Source organism: Pinus tabuliformis, chromosome 5_2 (assembly GCF_031772625.1).
Source record: "Pinus tabuliformis cultivar Carrire ecotype Pingquan chromosome 5_2, CPIR1, whole genome shotgun sequence".
Classification (NCBI taxonomy): Eukaryota; Viridiplantae; Streptophyta; class Pinopsida; order Pinales; family Pinaceae; genus Pinus; species Pinus tabuliformis.
The window spans coordinates 684705817-684719623 of record NC_142306.1 but is presented as its reverse complement, the minus strand read 5'-3'; positions in this window follow the sequence as shown (position 1 = coordinate 684719623).

The window sequence follows — 13807 nt, the reverse complement described above, 5'->3', positions numbered from 1 at the left end:
TGATGATGAGCACGAGTGTTCTCTACAATTAGAAGCTAGTAATAGGAAAGGCTACCTTATCACAAAAGGTGTGGCAAAATTCGAAAATCTTTATGACTTGCAAGAACGTTTTTAGGGGCCGAGTAACAACAAGACCCACAATTCCACCATGATGCATGAATTGATCAACCTGGGAATAGAACAAGATCTGAAGTTCAATCTTGGTACATGTTGCACATAGCAAGAGCGACAACCCTTTGTCTACTTATTCAAACAGTACCGAGATTTGTTTGCATGGATGTATGATGATATGAAAACTTATGACACGAGGATCATCCAACACATCATCATGATCAAAGAAGCAGTCAAGCCATATCAGCAGAAGTTGAAAAAAGCACACCCATCACTTGAACCCCTCATACAAAAAGAGCTCACCAAGTTGTTGGATGCACAGATCATATAGGAATTTCATCATTCCACATGGGTTTCAAATTGGGTTCCTATACGAAAGAAGTTCGGGGAAATCAGCTTGTGTGTTGATTTTCGGAACATAAACCGTGCCTTGGACAAAGACAACTACTCCATGCCGTCTATGGATCATATTCTGCAAACAGTATCTAGGGCATAGATGTTTTCTCTTCTTGATGGTTTCTCAAGATACAATCAGGTTCTCGTAGCAGAACCTAACACACTTAAGACTACTTTCTGTACCAAGTGGGTCACGTTTGCTTACAGACGAATGTCATTTGGGCTTGTAAATGTAGGGGCAACCTTTCAGCGTGCCATGGACATTGCTTTTCACGGACTCATCAAAGAGAGCGTAGTGGTATACCTCGATGATGTGATTGTGTTCTCAAGAACATGAGAAGACCACATACGCCATCTAAAGAAAAAATTTTAGCGATGCCAGAGATACAAGATTTCCTTGAATCCAAAAAAGAGCGTATTCACAGTGTCAGAGGGGAACCTCCTCAGACACATTGTTGCCAAAAGCGAGATCAAGGTGGATTTAGACTAGGTTCAAACTATTACACAGATCCCTCACCCAACCAACAAGAAAACTATGCAATCCTTCTTAGGCAAGATAAAATTCCTCTGGAAGTTCATCTCGGATTATGCGCAGATAGACAAGCCCATGCAGGACATGATCAAGAAAGATACAATCTACAGCTGGGGCAAGAGGGAAAAGTATGCATTCGCTGGGATCAAGTAGGCCATTGCAGATGTGCCTGCACTCTACAACCTAGACTTAAAGAAAGATTTCTTGTTGTACACGTTTGCCTCCGAAAATTCGCTCGTTGCAGTACTCACTTAGAAAGATGAAACGAACGATGAATGTCCCATCTCCTTCATGAGCGCAAGCATGCAGGGACCAAAACTCAACTACCCCATCGTTGACAAGAAATAATATGTAGTTTACAAGGCGGTGAAACACTTCAGGCCCTACTTGTTGAAGAGCCACTGCATAGTCTTCATCCCTCACCCAACAGTCCGTGCATTTCTTGTACAATAAGAACTTGGTGAACAGCATGCGAACTCGATGACAGTCTTGCAAGAGTATGATCTTGAGATCAATCTAGTTCACACGATCAAAGGACATGGGCTCTGCAGACTTTCAGCTGAAGCAGTACACACACCGAAGAGTGAAAAAGAGCTCGCCAGCTGGGAGCAGGAAATCGAGATGTATGATATAAGGCAAGAAACACCCACTGAAGACGGAACCTCTTGGTACGCAGATGTGTGCCAATACCTTGAGCACTACACTGTACCCTCTCACTTTTCCATCAAATAGAAGAGGTCAATGTGTGTCAAAACCTTAGCATATCAGTCGGTGCATGGAGTGCTTTACAGAAAACATAATAACGAAGTTTTTCTCAAGTGCCTGGAGGCACATGAATCAAAGAAGGTACTTCAAGATCTGCATGAATGAACCATCGAGGGTCACTTTTCGGGAAACACCACTGTGCACAAAGGTATGTGAGCCGATTTCTATTGGCCCACATTATTCAAGGATGCACATGCTTATGCCCGCAAGTGGTCGGTCTGTCAGCAATGCACCAGCAGAACATGAAGATCAGTAGCCCCACTTCAGCCTGTTGCAGTGAATGAACCATTCCAAAAGTGGGGCCTGGACATCATTGGGGAAATCTTCCCACATTCATCAAAGAAACACTGCTACATTCTAACAGCAACTGATTACTTCACTCGGTAGACAGAAGCAGTTCCACTTAAACAAGTGAACGACCAGGAGGTCATCAACTTCCTCCAGTAGAACATCATCTCACGCTTCGGCATTCCACTATCACTTGTTTTTTATAATGCAACATACTTTTCATCTTTTAAACTCTATGGCTTTTCATTACATAGTGGTATGGTGCTAAAACATTCATCTAACTATCACCCTCAAGGAAAGTCTTGTAGAATCCACGAATAAAAACCTCATCCGCCCTGACGAATACCTCTTCGTACTTCCTGGTTTACAGTAAAGAAGCCATCCTTACACCAAATATCTACTTGCCCACACTTCAAATTTCCCAAGAATCCCAAGGTAATCCTTTCTAACTAGTTCAGGGTAGGAGGGATGCTCTCCATAAGCTTCAGGAAGAAAGGATGAAAGAAAAAGAAAAATTCACACTCCACTAGAACCGTATCAAGAGATGGTTCAATAAGAAGTCTACAAGGAAAGCTAACTTCAGTGTTGGTGACTTAGTTATGAAATGGGATAAGTCCCATGAGGACAAAGGAAAACATACGAAGTTCCAATCCCTGTGGATTAGTCAGTACATGGTCCAGGAGAAGCTTGGCCCACACACGTATCGTCTACAATCACTTGACGGGAGGGTTGACAACTTTCATGTCAATGACCAAGATCTCAAGCATTACTTCTAGTAGGTCGGGCTACACCCCATGCCATGTACATAGTCTGCTTACTTCTTGTTGTTTTCATCTTGTTTCCCTTGCTTACTATCTTTGTTTTTGTTGGTTTGTTCTACTTACTATTTTTGTTTTCATTTGTTTTGTTTTCTTGATACCTTACTATTTTTGTTTCTAGAAATAAGTTCTTCCAACTATTACGTTCTGGCTTTTGAAAGAGTATGTGGCTGAGACTTGAAGAGACTTATGAGCCTGTAGCACTTGGCCAGCCTTGTATCCGTCTTCTCTGTGCTTGGTTATAATCTTCGGTTGATGAGATCTTGACAGAAAATATGAACCATCTGCAAGGAAAGTTTTGGTCTAACCATGAACCTGTGACCACACTAGGAAGCCTCATCCCTGTACTCAGCCTTCGACTTTGTGTGTTCAATCTCATCCAACTAGTAGAGATGGAGAAGGGGAAAATCTAAACGAGCAAACCTATGTCAGAGGTCTTACATGATTCTCTGAAGGAACAACCTTTTCTTCTCTCAATAAGTCGAGATCCCTCTTCTACCCCAAAAATAAATAAGTTCCTATGCACAGTCCTCTTGAAAAATACAAAGGCGGAAGAAGATAAAGGCTTCCTACACAGAGAGGTGAAGCATGCAACTCCATAGGGGTACTGACCAGGCTCACTGGCAGAGAAGAAATGCGTGTGTTCCTACGTGACTCCATCGGGGTACTTTCCAAGCCTGCTGGCAGTGGAGCAACACTAGAGATGAAAACTTTTACTCTAAAAATATTCAACTCGCGAGATAAACTACCCTTCCCGAATTCGAAACACTGTGATCAAGCTGAACTTTTGATTGTGTTTGATTGAGTTGGCAAAAGGTGAACCATGTATGCCCATGGGATAAGTGGGTAAGCCGGAGTAACCCACACAATGATTTAATACTACCCAAAAGACCAAGGCCTTGTGCTATCAGTGAACCAAAAGAAAGAAGTTGGATTTCTACCAGTGTGTCGCCAAGTGTTGTAGCGGCTACAAAAACCCTCCAAAATTTTGGCTTGCATCCAAATTCGGAGCCTCCTTTTAGAGTTTCACTTGATGACTGCACACACTCGTGTTCACTCCGTGAGCTCGTGTGATTCTTCGCACCCTCCTTGCTTGTTCATATCACCCAAGTTTTTGCATGTTGATGTCAAAGTCATGCTTACGACCATGTTTTGGGTGTACTCAAAGTATTCGCTCAGTGTGTACTTATTGTGTTTGCTATAAAAACATCTGTAGCACTCACAAACTGATTCACATTCACTGTTGCATAAGCGTCGTCATGGTCGACCAATGATAAATCACAAGTGTCGCACTTGTCCCTTACACCGTCGGTTAGTCATGTTGAGTATGTGTGTCTGGATGGTTTGAGTCGTCTCATTGTTGAGTCATGTAAGTGTGTGTTTGTAGGATCACATGTGCATCTTTCACTCGTTCACACACTTAGTCATTTTGTTGAAGTTCTGATGACCAGACTCCCCTCTGACAGTTGGGACATCGCCCCACCATCGACTTGATCAAATGTCACCCAGAACAGTGCAGAAGAGCCAAGCAAGTGATTTCAAGTTGCGCTTTCCATAAGAAAATCAATCAGCCTTCATGCTGGTCAACCGGAGAGTTTGACCCAACCACCACCCTAGGAATGACTCCCCTCAAAAATTGCATAGAGGCTGTAGACCTTGCCCGCTCCTCTGATTGGGAAAATTGCACAGATAGGCCAGATAGACACCCAGTGCCTGTCCCTGTCTCCCTCAGAAAATTGCGCAGTTTTTCCAGCCATGCCTCTCGACAGTCGATCGACTGCTCACCAAGAAAATTGTGCAGTTTTCATGAGCAAGCCCTCTGCTACCCAGCAATCTGCTCAGCTCAGAAACTATGCAAAGGTGATCAATAGGCCAACCTCCCAACATCAACCCAGTTTTTCCCGGCAGTAGCTCCCCGCAAGTGACTGCTAGTTCCCTCCATGAATTGTGCAGTTTTTGTTGTGAGTGACCCAACAACTGACTGTCACTTCCCCTTAGAAATTGCACAGTTTTTGCTGTCAGTGTCCTGGCATCCAGCTACCAGTTCCCTCCAGGAATTGCCTAGTTTTGGCTACCAATATCCCATTGACCGCTCATTCCAGAAATTGTGCAGATTTTGCCTGCTTAGCCTTCCTGCAGCCCAGACTGTTCCTCCCAAAAACTGTGTAGTTTTGTCCTCCAACTGAGCCAAACCCTGCATATAGTAATTGTCGATCTAGATTACCCATCTTCATCACCGAGTGACTCTTGCATAGTGTTCATAAATAGTGCCTAGAGCCTCCATCCCACCTCGCAACCTTGTTACCTCTCTCGGTCATCTGCATCTGAAATGATCATGCATCATGGTAGACTAGGAGGTTTTTTGGATTTGATGTCATCTCATCATGAGTGATTGCAGGTACAGGTACACAAACAAACATGGCGCGACGACATATGGGATGAATGAAGGGAGCACATGTAGAAGGACAGGTTCACCAATGGACGAACAGACGATGAATGCAAAGAGATGTGATCATGAACGAATGATCAGGCAAAGATGTGTTCACAGACAGATGGACGAGCAAACATGCAAGATGTGTTCACGAACGAAAGGATGGACGAACATGCACCTTTCGCGAATGGAAAAACTTGTCAAGCTTACCAACATACAAGAAAGGAGCAATGTGTGAATGAAACATCAAGAAAACCAACGACCATCGAAGACTCCACTCACTTTGCCATGCGGAGGTGAATCTGTGACACACCATGAATACATCCATCACCTAGTAGCATTGTAGCTCAACATACACACCAACAGCAACATGAATGTACCAGCACTGTCATGTCGAATCATGTCATGAGTCATGCCATCCACATCTCTAATGTGGGTCATACTTTCAATCAATGTAATGTAACGTGGAAGTCCAAGAGTCCCACTTGTTGTATGAAGAGTCATGTAAAGTCAAAAAGTCATGGAATTCAAACAATCATGAGGGTAGTCGAACAACCACAAGGGTCAGTTTCAACCTTGGCTATAGATACCCCCTCATTTGTACATGAAAGGAATTTTTCACCTCAGCTCCTCCCACATAGCCTCGAGAGTCTGTAATATTTTCTTTGAGGAGAAAGTAGTGGCTCCAATGCCCCACCCACGGGATTAGTGATGTATGGTGTAACGTTGTGTCTTGGAACTTTTGCTTAATTCAGAAGCCTACTAACAGGCCAACACATTTTCATACATGTATTGTAATTGTTGTAATACTAATCTTGAACACTTGTAATGCATGTTGCTTCAACCTGTGTTTAACACTTGAACTCATTCACTTGTTATAATACATATATGTTAATGAAAATGTGGTGTATATGTTGTTAACGATGTCTCGCCCATGTTGGTTACCTCCTCAGACATCAGAAAAACCTTTTACATAAAACTGGCTATAACATCGTTGAACTCATGTGGACTCATCTATTGGGTGTTGTATGTGTGTTACAGATCCATTTGGGCACATCAAATCCCAACATCTAGATCAGTGTTTTAGGGCTCATCAAACCCTAATTTCAATTGCTTCATTCCCTAAACAAGTCACCCCTTTGAATGCCTCCTTCCCAGACAGTTTCATGACTTGAAGACATCCATAAATTTCCTCTAGAGGGACTAGTGCAGGTAAAACCTTATGAAGGTGCGCTACATATCAGTTAAGTCCATTGCCAGGGTGCTCTGCAGAGCACTTAGGCTTCCTTTCACCTACGCTGGGCGAGAATGAGCGGAATTCACATAGGGTTTGGGGAATATTCTTATCTTCTGGAGTCATCTAGAAGTTTACCTATCTTATCAACTCCTATGAGCTCGAAAATGGATGAGGAATGAGTTAAGGAGCATCCTATCCTCTCATCCCTTCCTCCATGGAACTAATTCTAAGTATGAAGGCCATTCAATACCACCATTAATGACAAAACCTCCTTCATCTTCCTATAAATTGACCACTCATCTAAGTGATCAGGGGATGGATTATGTTGAATTGTAAGGAGATAATGCTGCTATGAGACTTGACTTTGGAGAAAATGATGTGATGCCACAAGCTTGTCTTGCTTTTGATGTGATGTGGATGGGATCCAAGCTGGAGGAATGACTTTGAATCAGATACTGATGGTTGTAATTCCTTCTTCTATCTAATAAAGTGTTTGAACCTTTTTCCATATGTTGTGTTCTTTCATAATGCTTATATGTATGAATTTCTTCTGATTCCTTTCATTTATATTCAATGGATCGTATGCTTTGATCAGTTTCTGTCTTCTGTTGTGTTTACAGGGTACTTCTTAAGAGGATTAAGTACGGGAAGGAGTGACGAAATTGATACAAGGGAGACGAGAGGAAAGTGGAACTACAGGTAGGGCTTCTATCCTCTTTTCTTATCTATTGTTTATAGGAAAAGTTTAAAACACTTTAAATTGTTGTTCTAGGCACAAATACTTGTCTAGTGAATTAGTATTTATCTGTAGATGCTAAATTCTCCAAAACAAATTGGCGACTCCACTAGGGAAAAATCCTCTTTCCTCGTAGCTTATCCACCTCCTAAGACATCCTTGTAGACTTTATTTGTGTTCATATATTGTAATTTAGCTGTTTACATTGAAAAATTGGTCAAAATTGTGTCAAATTTCCTTTTGAAATGGCTTACTATCACCATCGCAGGCTTATGAGGGACACAGTGCATTGCAGAGTATCCTTGGCTCAGGGACAATGCTCTGAAGCACACTATCTCCCACTCTATGCAGCGCTGATCCTCCTAGGATCAGTTTCCCACCTTTGGAAAGAGTTTTTTGCCAAATTTTCTCTGTTTGATTGTTTGCTGATTGATCAATGAATGTTATATATCAAAAAATGAGTTTGTATCTCCTGGTCTAGCCCAACTTTGATTGGATTGATTAATGTTTCTTCATGTTTTCTTTGTCATTATCGATCAATAGTCAAAGTTAGGATATAATTGATTAATCTTCATTCGAAAGAAAGTGTCATAAAGTCTTCTCTTCCTTCGAATTTGAACTGTCGTAAAAGTCTTCATTCATATGAAAGATTGATTGATTGTATGTGCATATTTCCTTTTTGTTCATATTCACATTAAGGAAATCGAAAATAAATACATGCATGTTGCATTGAAAAAGTTTGTGTGTGCTGATAGGAATAGTGTAGGGAAATTGCATTTAGATTGTGCTCTTTTCTCTTTGATCAAAAGAAATCTAATTGCTCTATCCCTAAGTAGCTAGAATTTTCATCGTTAAATTGAATGGAAAGAATGCTTATCATGATAGTTGCATTCCTAGGAATTTTAGAATACATCACATGGTGAACTTGAAAGGCAAATTCCTAAGCAAGATCAACTTAAAATTAACATCAATTTACCTAATGGAGTATTGTCATTAATGAAAACATTTAGTGGTTCTAGGCCAAAGACGTGTTCCAGTGTCATAAAACAAAGCAGTTGTCGCTAACTTGTTTGCAATACATCCTATGTGTGATACCTCATTGCACGTACGTGAGTATATCATAGCTCGTCCACGTACCTTCGGGTATATAAGGCAGTGTTACAGTACATAAAGTATATGGGAATGTTCTCATTGTGCGGTTTTGCATTAGACAACGCTTATACGGACTAGGTCGCCATGTAACTTCGGGTATATATGGGAGGACAACTCTAGGTTTCTATCTATCCTTAAGTAACCGAGTCGGCCGCCTTGTAAACTGTGATACACTGAACATAGCATTCGGGGAGATTGCCTGCTCGTACTTCTTAGTTCGCTAGAAGGTATTCTGCAGTTCATAGTTGCTTGGTAAACCTTTTGCCTAGTATACCCCTTTTTGTTTATTTCTTTTTTAATAATAAAATTAATCAACAATCATGGAGGAACATCAACCCTTACCCCGTCGTTCGCAGAGAACAGCGAGAAAACTGCCTTTGCCACCCGAAGCGACACCTATTCAAACAAAGCAGTCTCGTTTAACTGAGTCTAGTACATCAAGAACTCCTAGTTCTTCATCTGAATTACCTGAATCATCTATTTCGGTAAGTACTGAGACTCTAGTTACTCCAACTATTTCTGGTCCATCTGTTTCTGAAGAAGTTTCACAATTATTTGAGTACATTGGCACTGATCCTAGTGAAACAGTAACCAATGTTGTTCAACAACAAGTTGACCTTCAACTTGAAGTTGCTCAACAAGAAAGTACTTCTAAACTTGAATCAGTTCAACCAGAAGTTAATCCAGAATCTATCCCAAATCAAACAGAAGTTACATCTGAACCTGCAGTTGTTCAGGAACCTCTTTCTAAAACTGTCGTTCATTTACCCAAACATCTAGACATCGAATTTGGACATTTAGAAGTTGTTAATTTACTGGAAGACGATCAACCAGTTACCCCTCAGACATTAGTAACTACTGAAACTTCAACTTTATCAACACCAGAAATCTTTTATGGACCTAGCGGTGAAGTTCTTCCACCTGCTTTAATTGCTATAGAGGAGGAATTGGAAGAAGATTCCACACCTGGAACTCCGTTTCATTTTGGAACTGGGCTTTATCTTTACCCTCATACTCCTTATTTTTCCGCTCCATTTGATCCTGCTTCTTTTCAAGTACCCGTCGATTCTTTAAGACAACTTTTGGGTCAGTTAACTATGGCTGAACAACTGTCAACATCTCAAACTGTATCATCTGATGCAGCTGTGGTAGAATCTTTTGTTGCGACCTCTTTGATGTTTTCTACCACACCTGAGTCGCACCTGTATGGTGAATCGTCCGTCCTGGTTGGTTACCAATCATTTTCTGGAGCCCACTCAGGGGTTGCTTCTACACCATTGTCATCACCCATGTCCTCAACCAGAATTTCACCTGGTTCTTCTCTAACGGGAACTCAATAGTTTGATCCTGCATATTAATATCAAGCTGGGCAATCTGGTCAACAAAGACATATGTATCCATTAAATACTAGATTGCCACCATATGGAGAACAATATGCTTATTCATTGTATCCTCCTTATTCCGCAGGACCATTGTATGGAAATATCCCGTAGTATTCAGGTTAATATGGAATTAGAATTTTTCAATGGCAACCAACAATACCAGTTCAACCGAGGCTTGTGTATCCGACACAACCAATGCAAACTGTGTCAGTTATTCCTACTACACCTGTTGTTACTACTGTACCACAGTCACAAGTTCAAACTGTTGTATCTCAACCGGTACAAATTGATCCTTCTACCTTGCAACCACAAGTTTCAGGTCAAGAAGTTCAAGTTCCTAAGGTTTTTGTACAACAACCACTTTTTTCCAGGGTTCAACAGCAACCTCAAGTTAGTATACCCTTATTTGGACTGACCCAGGCTTACACTGGTATAGTTTATTCACAACCTGGCCAACCTTTCATTGTTGGGAAACAACAACCATTAAATCAACAGCAGTTGTAGCAACAACAATAGTTGATTCAACAACTGTGGCAGCCTCAATTTCAACAACCCCAATTCCAGCAATTCCAACCCCAGTTTGGACTTGTTCAACAAGATCAACCTGGTTTTGGTCAATCTCAAGCTTACCAAGGTCCTGGTCAACAAGGATTTGTAGGTTATGGACAACCACACATTCAACCTAGTTATCAACAACCACCTTATGCTGGTTTTGTTCAACAACAACCATACCAAGGTTACCAAATGCAAATGCCATATGTCAGTATGCAAGGACCTATTGCTCAGGTAATTCCATCATATCCTGGGTATGCTCAACCTGACTTGAATCGACAGTTTCCATTTGTAGCAACTTTAGATTTACCAAATTTAAATTGGCTTACTAATGATCTAATGTTATATGCACCTTGGTGGCCGATAATTCTACATAAGTTACCATCTGACATTCCAAAATTTAACGGAAATCTTGGAGAAGACCCATCAAATCATGTCATGACCTTTCATTTGTGGTGTTCATCAAACTCCTTAAATGATGATTCAGTTAGACTTCATCTTTTCCAAAGAACATTTACTGGTCCAACTGCTAAATGGTACATTGAGTTACCAAGAGCTTCTTTCGATAATTTCACCACTTTGGCCACTACATTTTTGACCCACTTCCAGTTACCCATCAGATACGAGATTGGAACGGAACTCCTAACCAACTTTAAATAGACTACTGCTACCCATATATCAGATCATATTCATAAGTGGTGGCATCATCGTCGAATGGTTAAGATATATGTTCACGATCAGCTTTTAGTTGAGTGGTTCATAAAATCCTTGTTGTCATCAATCATTGAGGATGTGTAAAATGGTGGAGTTGTCACAGAAGAGAAAGTTATTGCTCGTGCCCAATACTTGGATTTTATTTACACACAATCCGGCACGCTTTATGATAAAATTCTCAATGCACCCCGACTAGCTTTCACTATTCCCCCTCCTCCACAATCGAGTAAGGACTCGCATGCCAGCGATGGTGTGATTGGTTCTTCGAGCATGCAAACAGCAGGAAGACCGTCTGGTCAAATTCTTGCTCTTTCCAATCAAACTAACAATGCATCAGAAAATACTCTTGCCTCCGAAATTAATGCCGTGTCATCTGACAAAGGCAAAAATCCAAAGCAACTAGGGAGAAAGAAAAAGGGGAAAAACAAAAAGAAACAAGATAATTCCCCTCCAGAGAAATCATCTGATTCCTACTTCGGCAAGGAAATCTTGTTATCCATGTCTAATCTGTAATGACTAGCATTTTACAAGAGATTGTCCACACTACTCTAAGGTCTCTAAACTTTTAAAGACTTCAAACACATCAGCAGTGTTGATTGATCCGTTTCCAAACCTGGAGACACATTTGTTTGCAACAGACCATGCTTCCACATCCAAAGTACTCATGTTATCCATCACAAAGCCACAAAAAGAAGTTTTGTTGTCAACGAGAAACAAAGATTATGGAAATCCATCATCATTGTCGAATAATCAAGCCACTGATCAACCTAATCCTTCGACTTCGACTTCATCTGAAAATATTCCACCCATTGTACCTAAATTGACAATAAAAACACCAAAGGGAGTTGTGCATAAATCGATGTTTAAACCTCGGGCTCGAGCAGCTCAAAATTACAACGTAGTGGAAGATCTTGCTCAATCACCTTCTGCTATGTTGACACTCGATGTGTTGCAAAATTTCCCCTCCCAAAAGCAGGCTTTACTATCAACAATTGGCGGAATAGATCCTATGGATTCTAATCTTGTGGTTTTTAACCATGTGGGATGTACACCACAGTTACCGGCATAGTTAGCTTTCCTAATTCAGGTAAAAGCTCTCAATAAGAATGTTCACCGAACTATTATTGATGAGGGGCAATCTACTTGCATTATGTCAATGAGCTGCTGGAAAACATTTGGTTCATCGCCGTTCTCATGATCACCGACCACGTTGAGATCTTTTGATGGCAGAACATATACTCCATGTGGGATTTTAAATAACCTGCAAGTAGAACTAGGGGGAAAAACAGTTACTGTTGAAATTGAGGTAGTTGACGGACCCCTCGATTACAACATTTTACTAGGAAGGCCTTGGGTATATGCTATGGCTTCTATGGTTTCCATGCACTTTCATACTATTGCATTCCCTTTCAAGGGTGGAATCACTGTCACTGATCAGCTAGCCTTCTTTGCCAATAGTTCACAGGCTACGAGAAGCATTCTATTGGTACACGAACCCCTGTTGTCACTTCAAAGTGTTGGTCTCTTTAAAGATCCTTCCCTAAGGTGTCTTTTACCCTACCGTCACCATCTGATTTGGCGAAAGTGGCAAGAGTAGAGACTTGCAACATGATTTCCTCCACCTCATCTGATTTAAGGAGGATTACCAACAAAGTTGAAGTTGATAGTTATATTGAGGTGATGCCATTAAGCCCCATTGAATCATCATAGCAATCAATTTTTCGGGCATTTGTGGCCAACCCAAATCCTCACTCAACAATTGTATGGGTAGACCATTCGTTAGAATATGGTACTTCTTCAAATCCTTTTTCACGTATACATTCTACGGATGAAGGAATCATCCAATCAATGATGATAGGAGAGGGATCATGGGAATATTATCATCATCGTTCCCATCTTCTAGATGACATCGAAGATTATTCAAATGAACTAAACCACCCATCAGTCATTAATTTTCTATCGAATTCAGTTTTCATAGACACAATAGAATCTGAGAAAAACCTGTCAAATATTGAAGAAACGATTTCTATTAATATTTCGACCAGGCCTAATATTGTAGAGAATATTCATGTCGGCAAATCTTGTTCTCCATTGGAACTCGATAATTACTGTACTCTCTTCTGTGAATTTAGAGATATTTTTGCATGGTCTTATGAGGAGATGCTAGGCATTGACTCTAGTATTGTTGAACACGAAATTAAAATTACCCTAATTTCAAGCCAGTTCGACAGTGGCTTCGACCTGTTCATCCAAATAAAGCTGTTGAAATTAAAGCAGAAGTTGAAAAACTTTTGCGGGCTGGTTTCATTTACCCTGTTCCTCTTATTGACTAGGTTTCCAACATTGTTCTTGTCATGAAGAAACAAGGAACAACTGGAGTGTGCGTCGATTATAGGGATGTAAATCAGGCATGTCCAAAGGACAATTATCCTACTCCATTTATCGACCAGATTATTGATGAATGTTCCGGATGCGAAATATTCTCATTTATGGATGGATTTTCCGGCTACAATCAAATCAATATATGCCCATAGGACCAATTGAAAACAACTTTTATTTGTCCATGGGGCACACACATTTCAGAGGGAAATGAATTATGCCTTCCATGACATCAAGCACATTGTTCAACCTTACCTTGACGATTTACCTGCTCATTCACGAAAGTGGACTCATCACCCGCAACAATTAAGAGC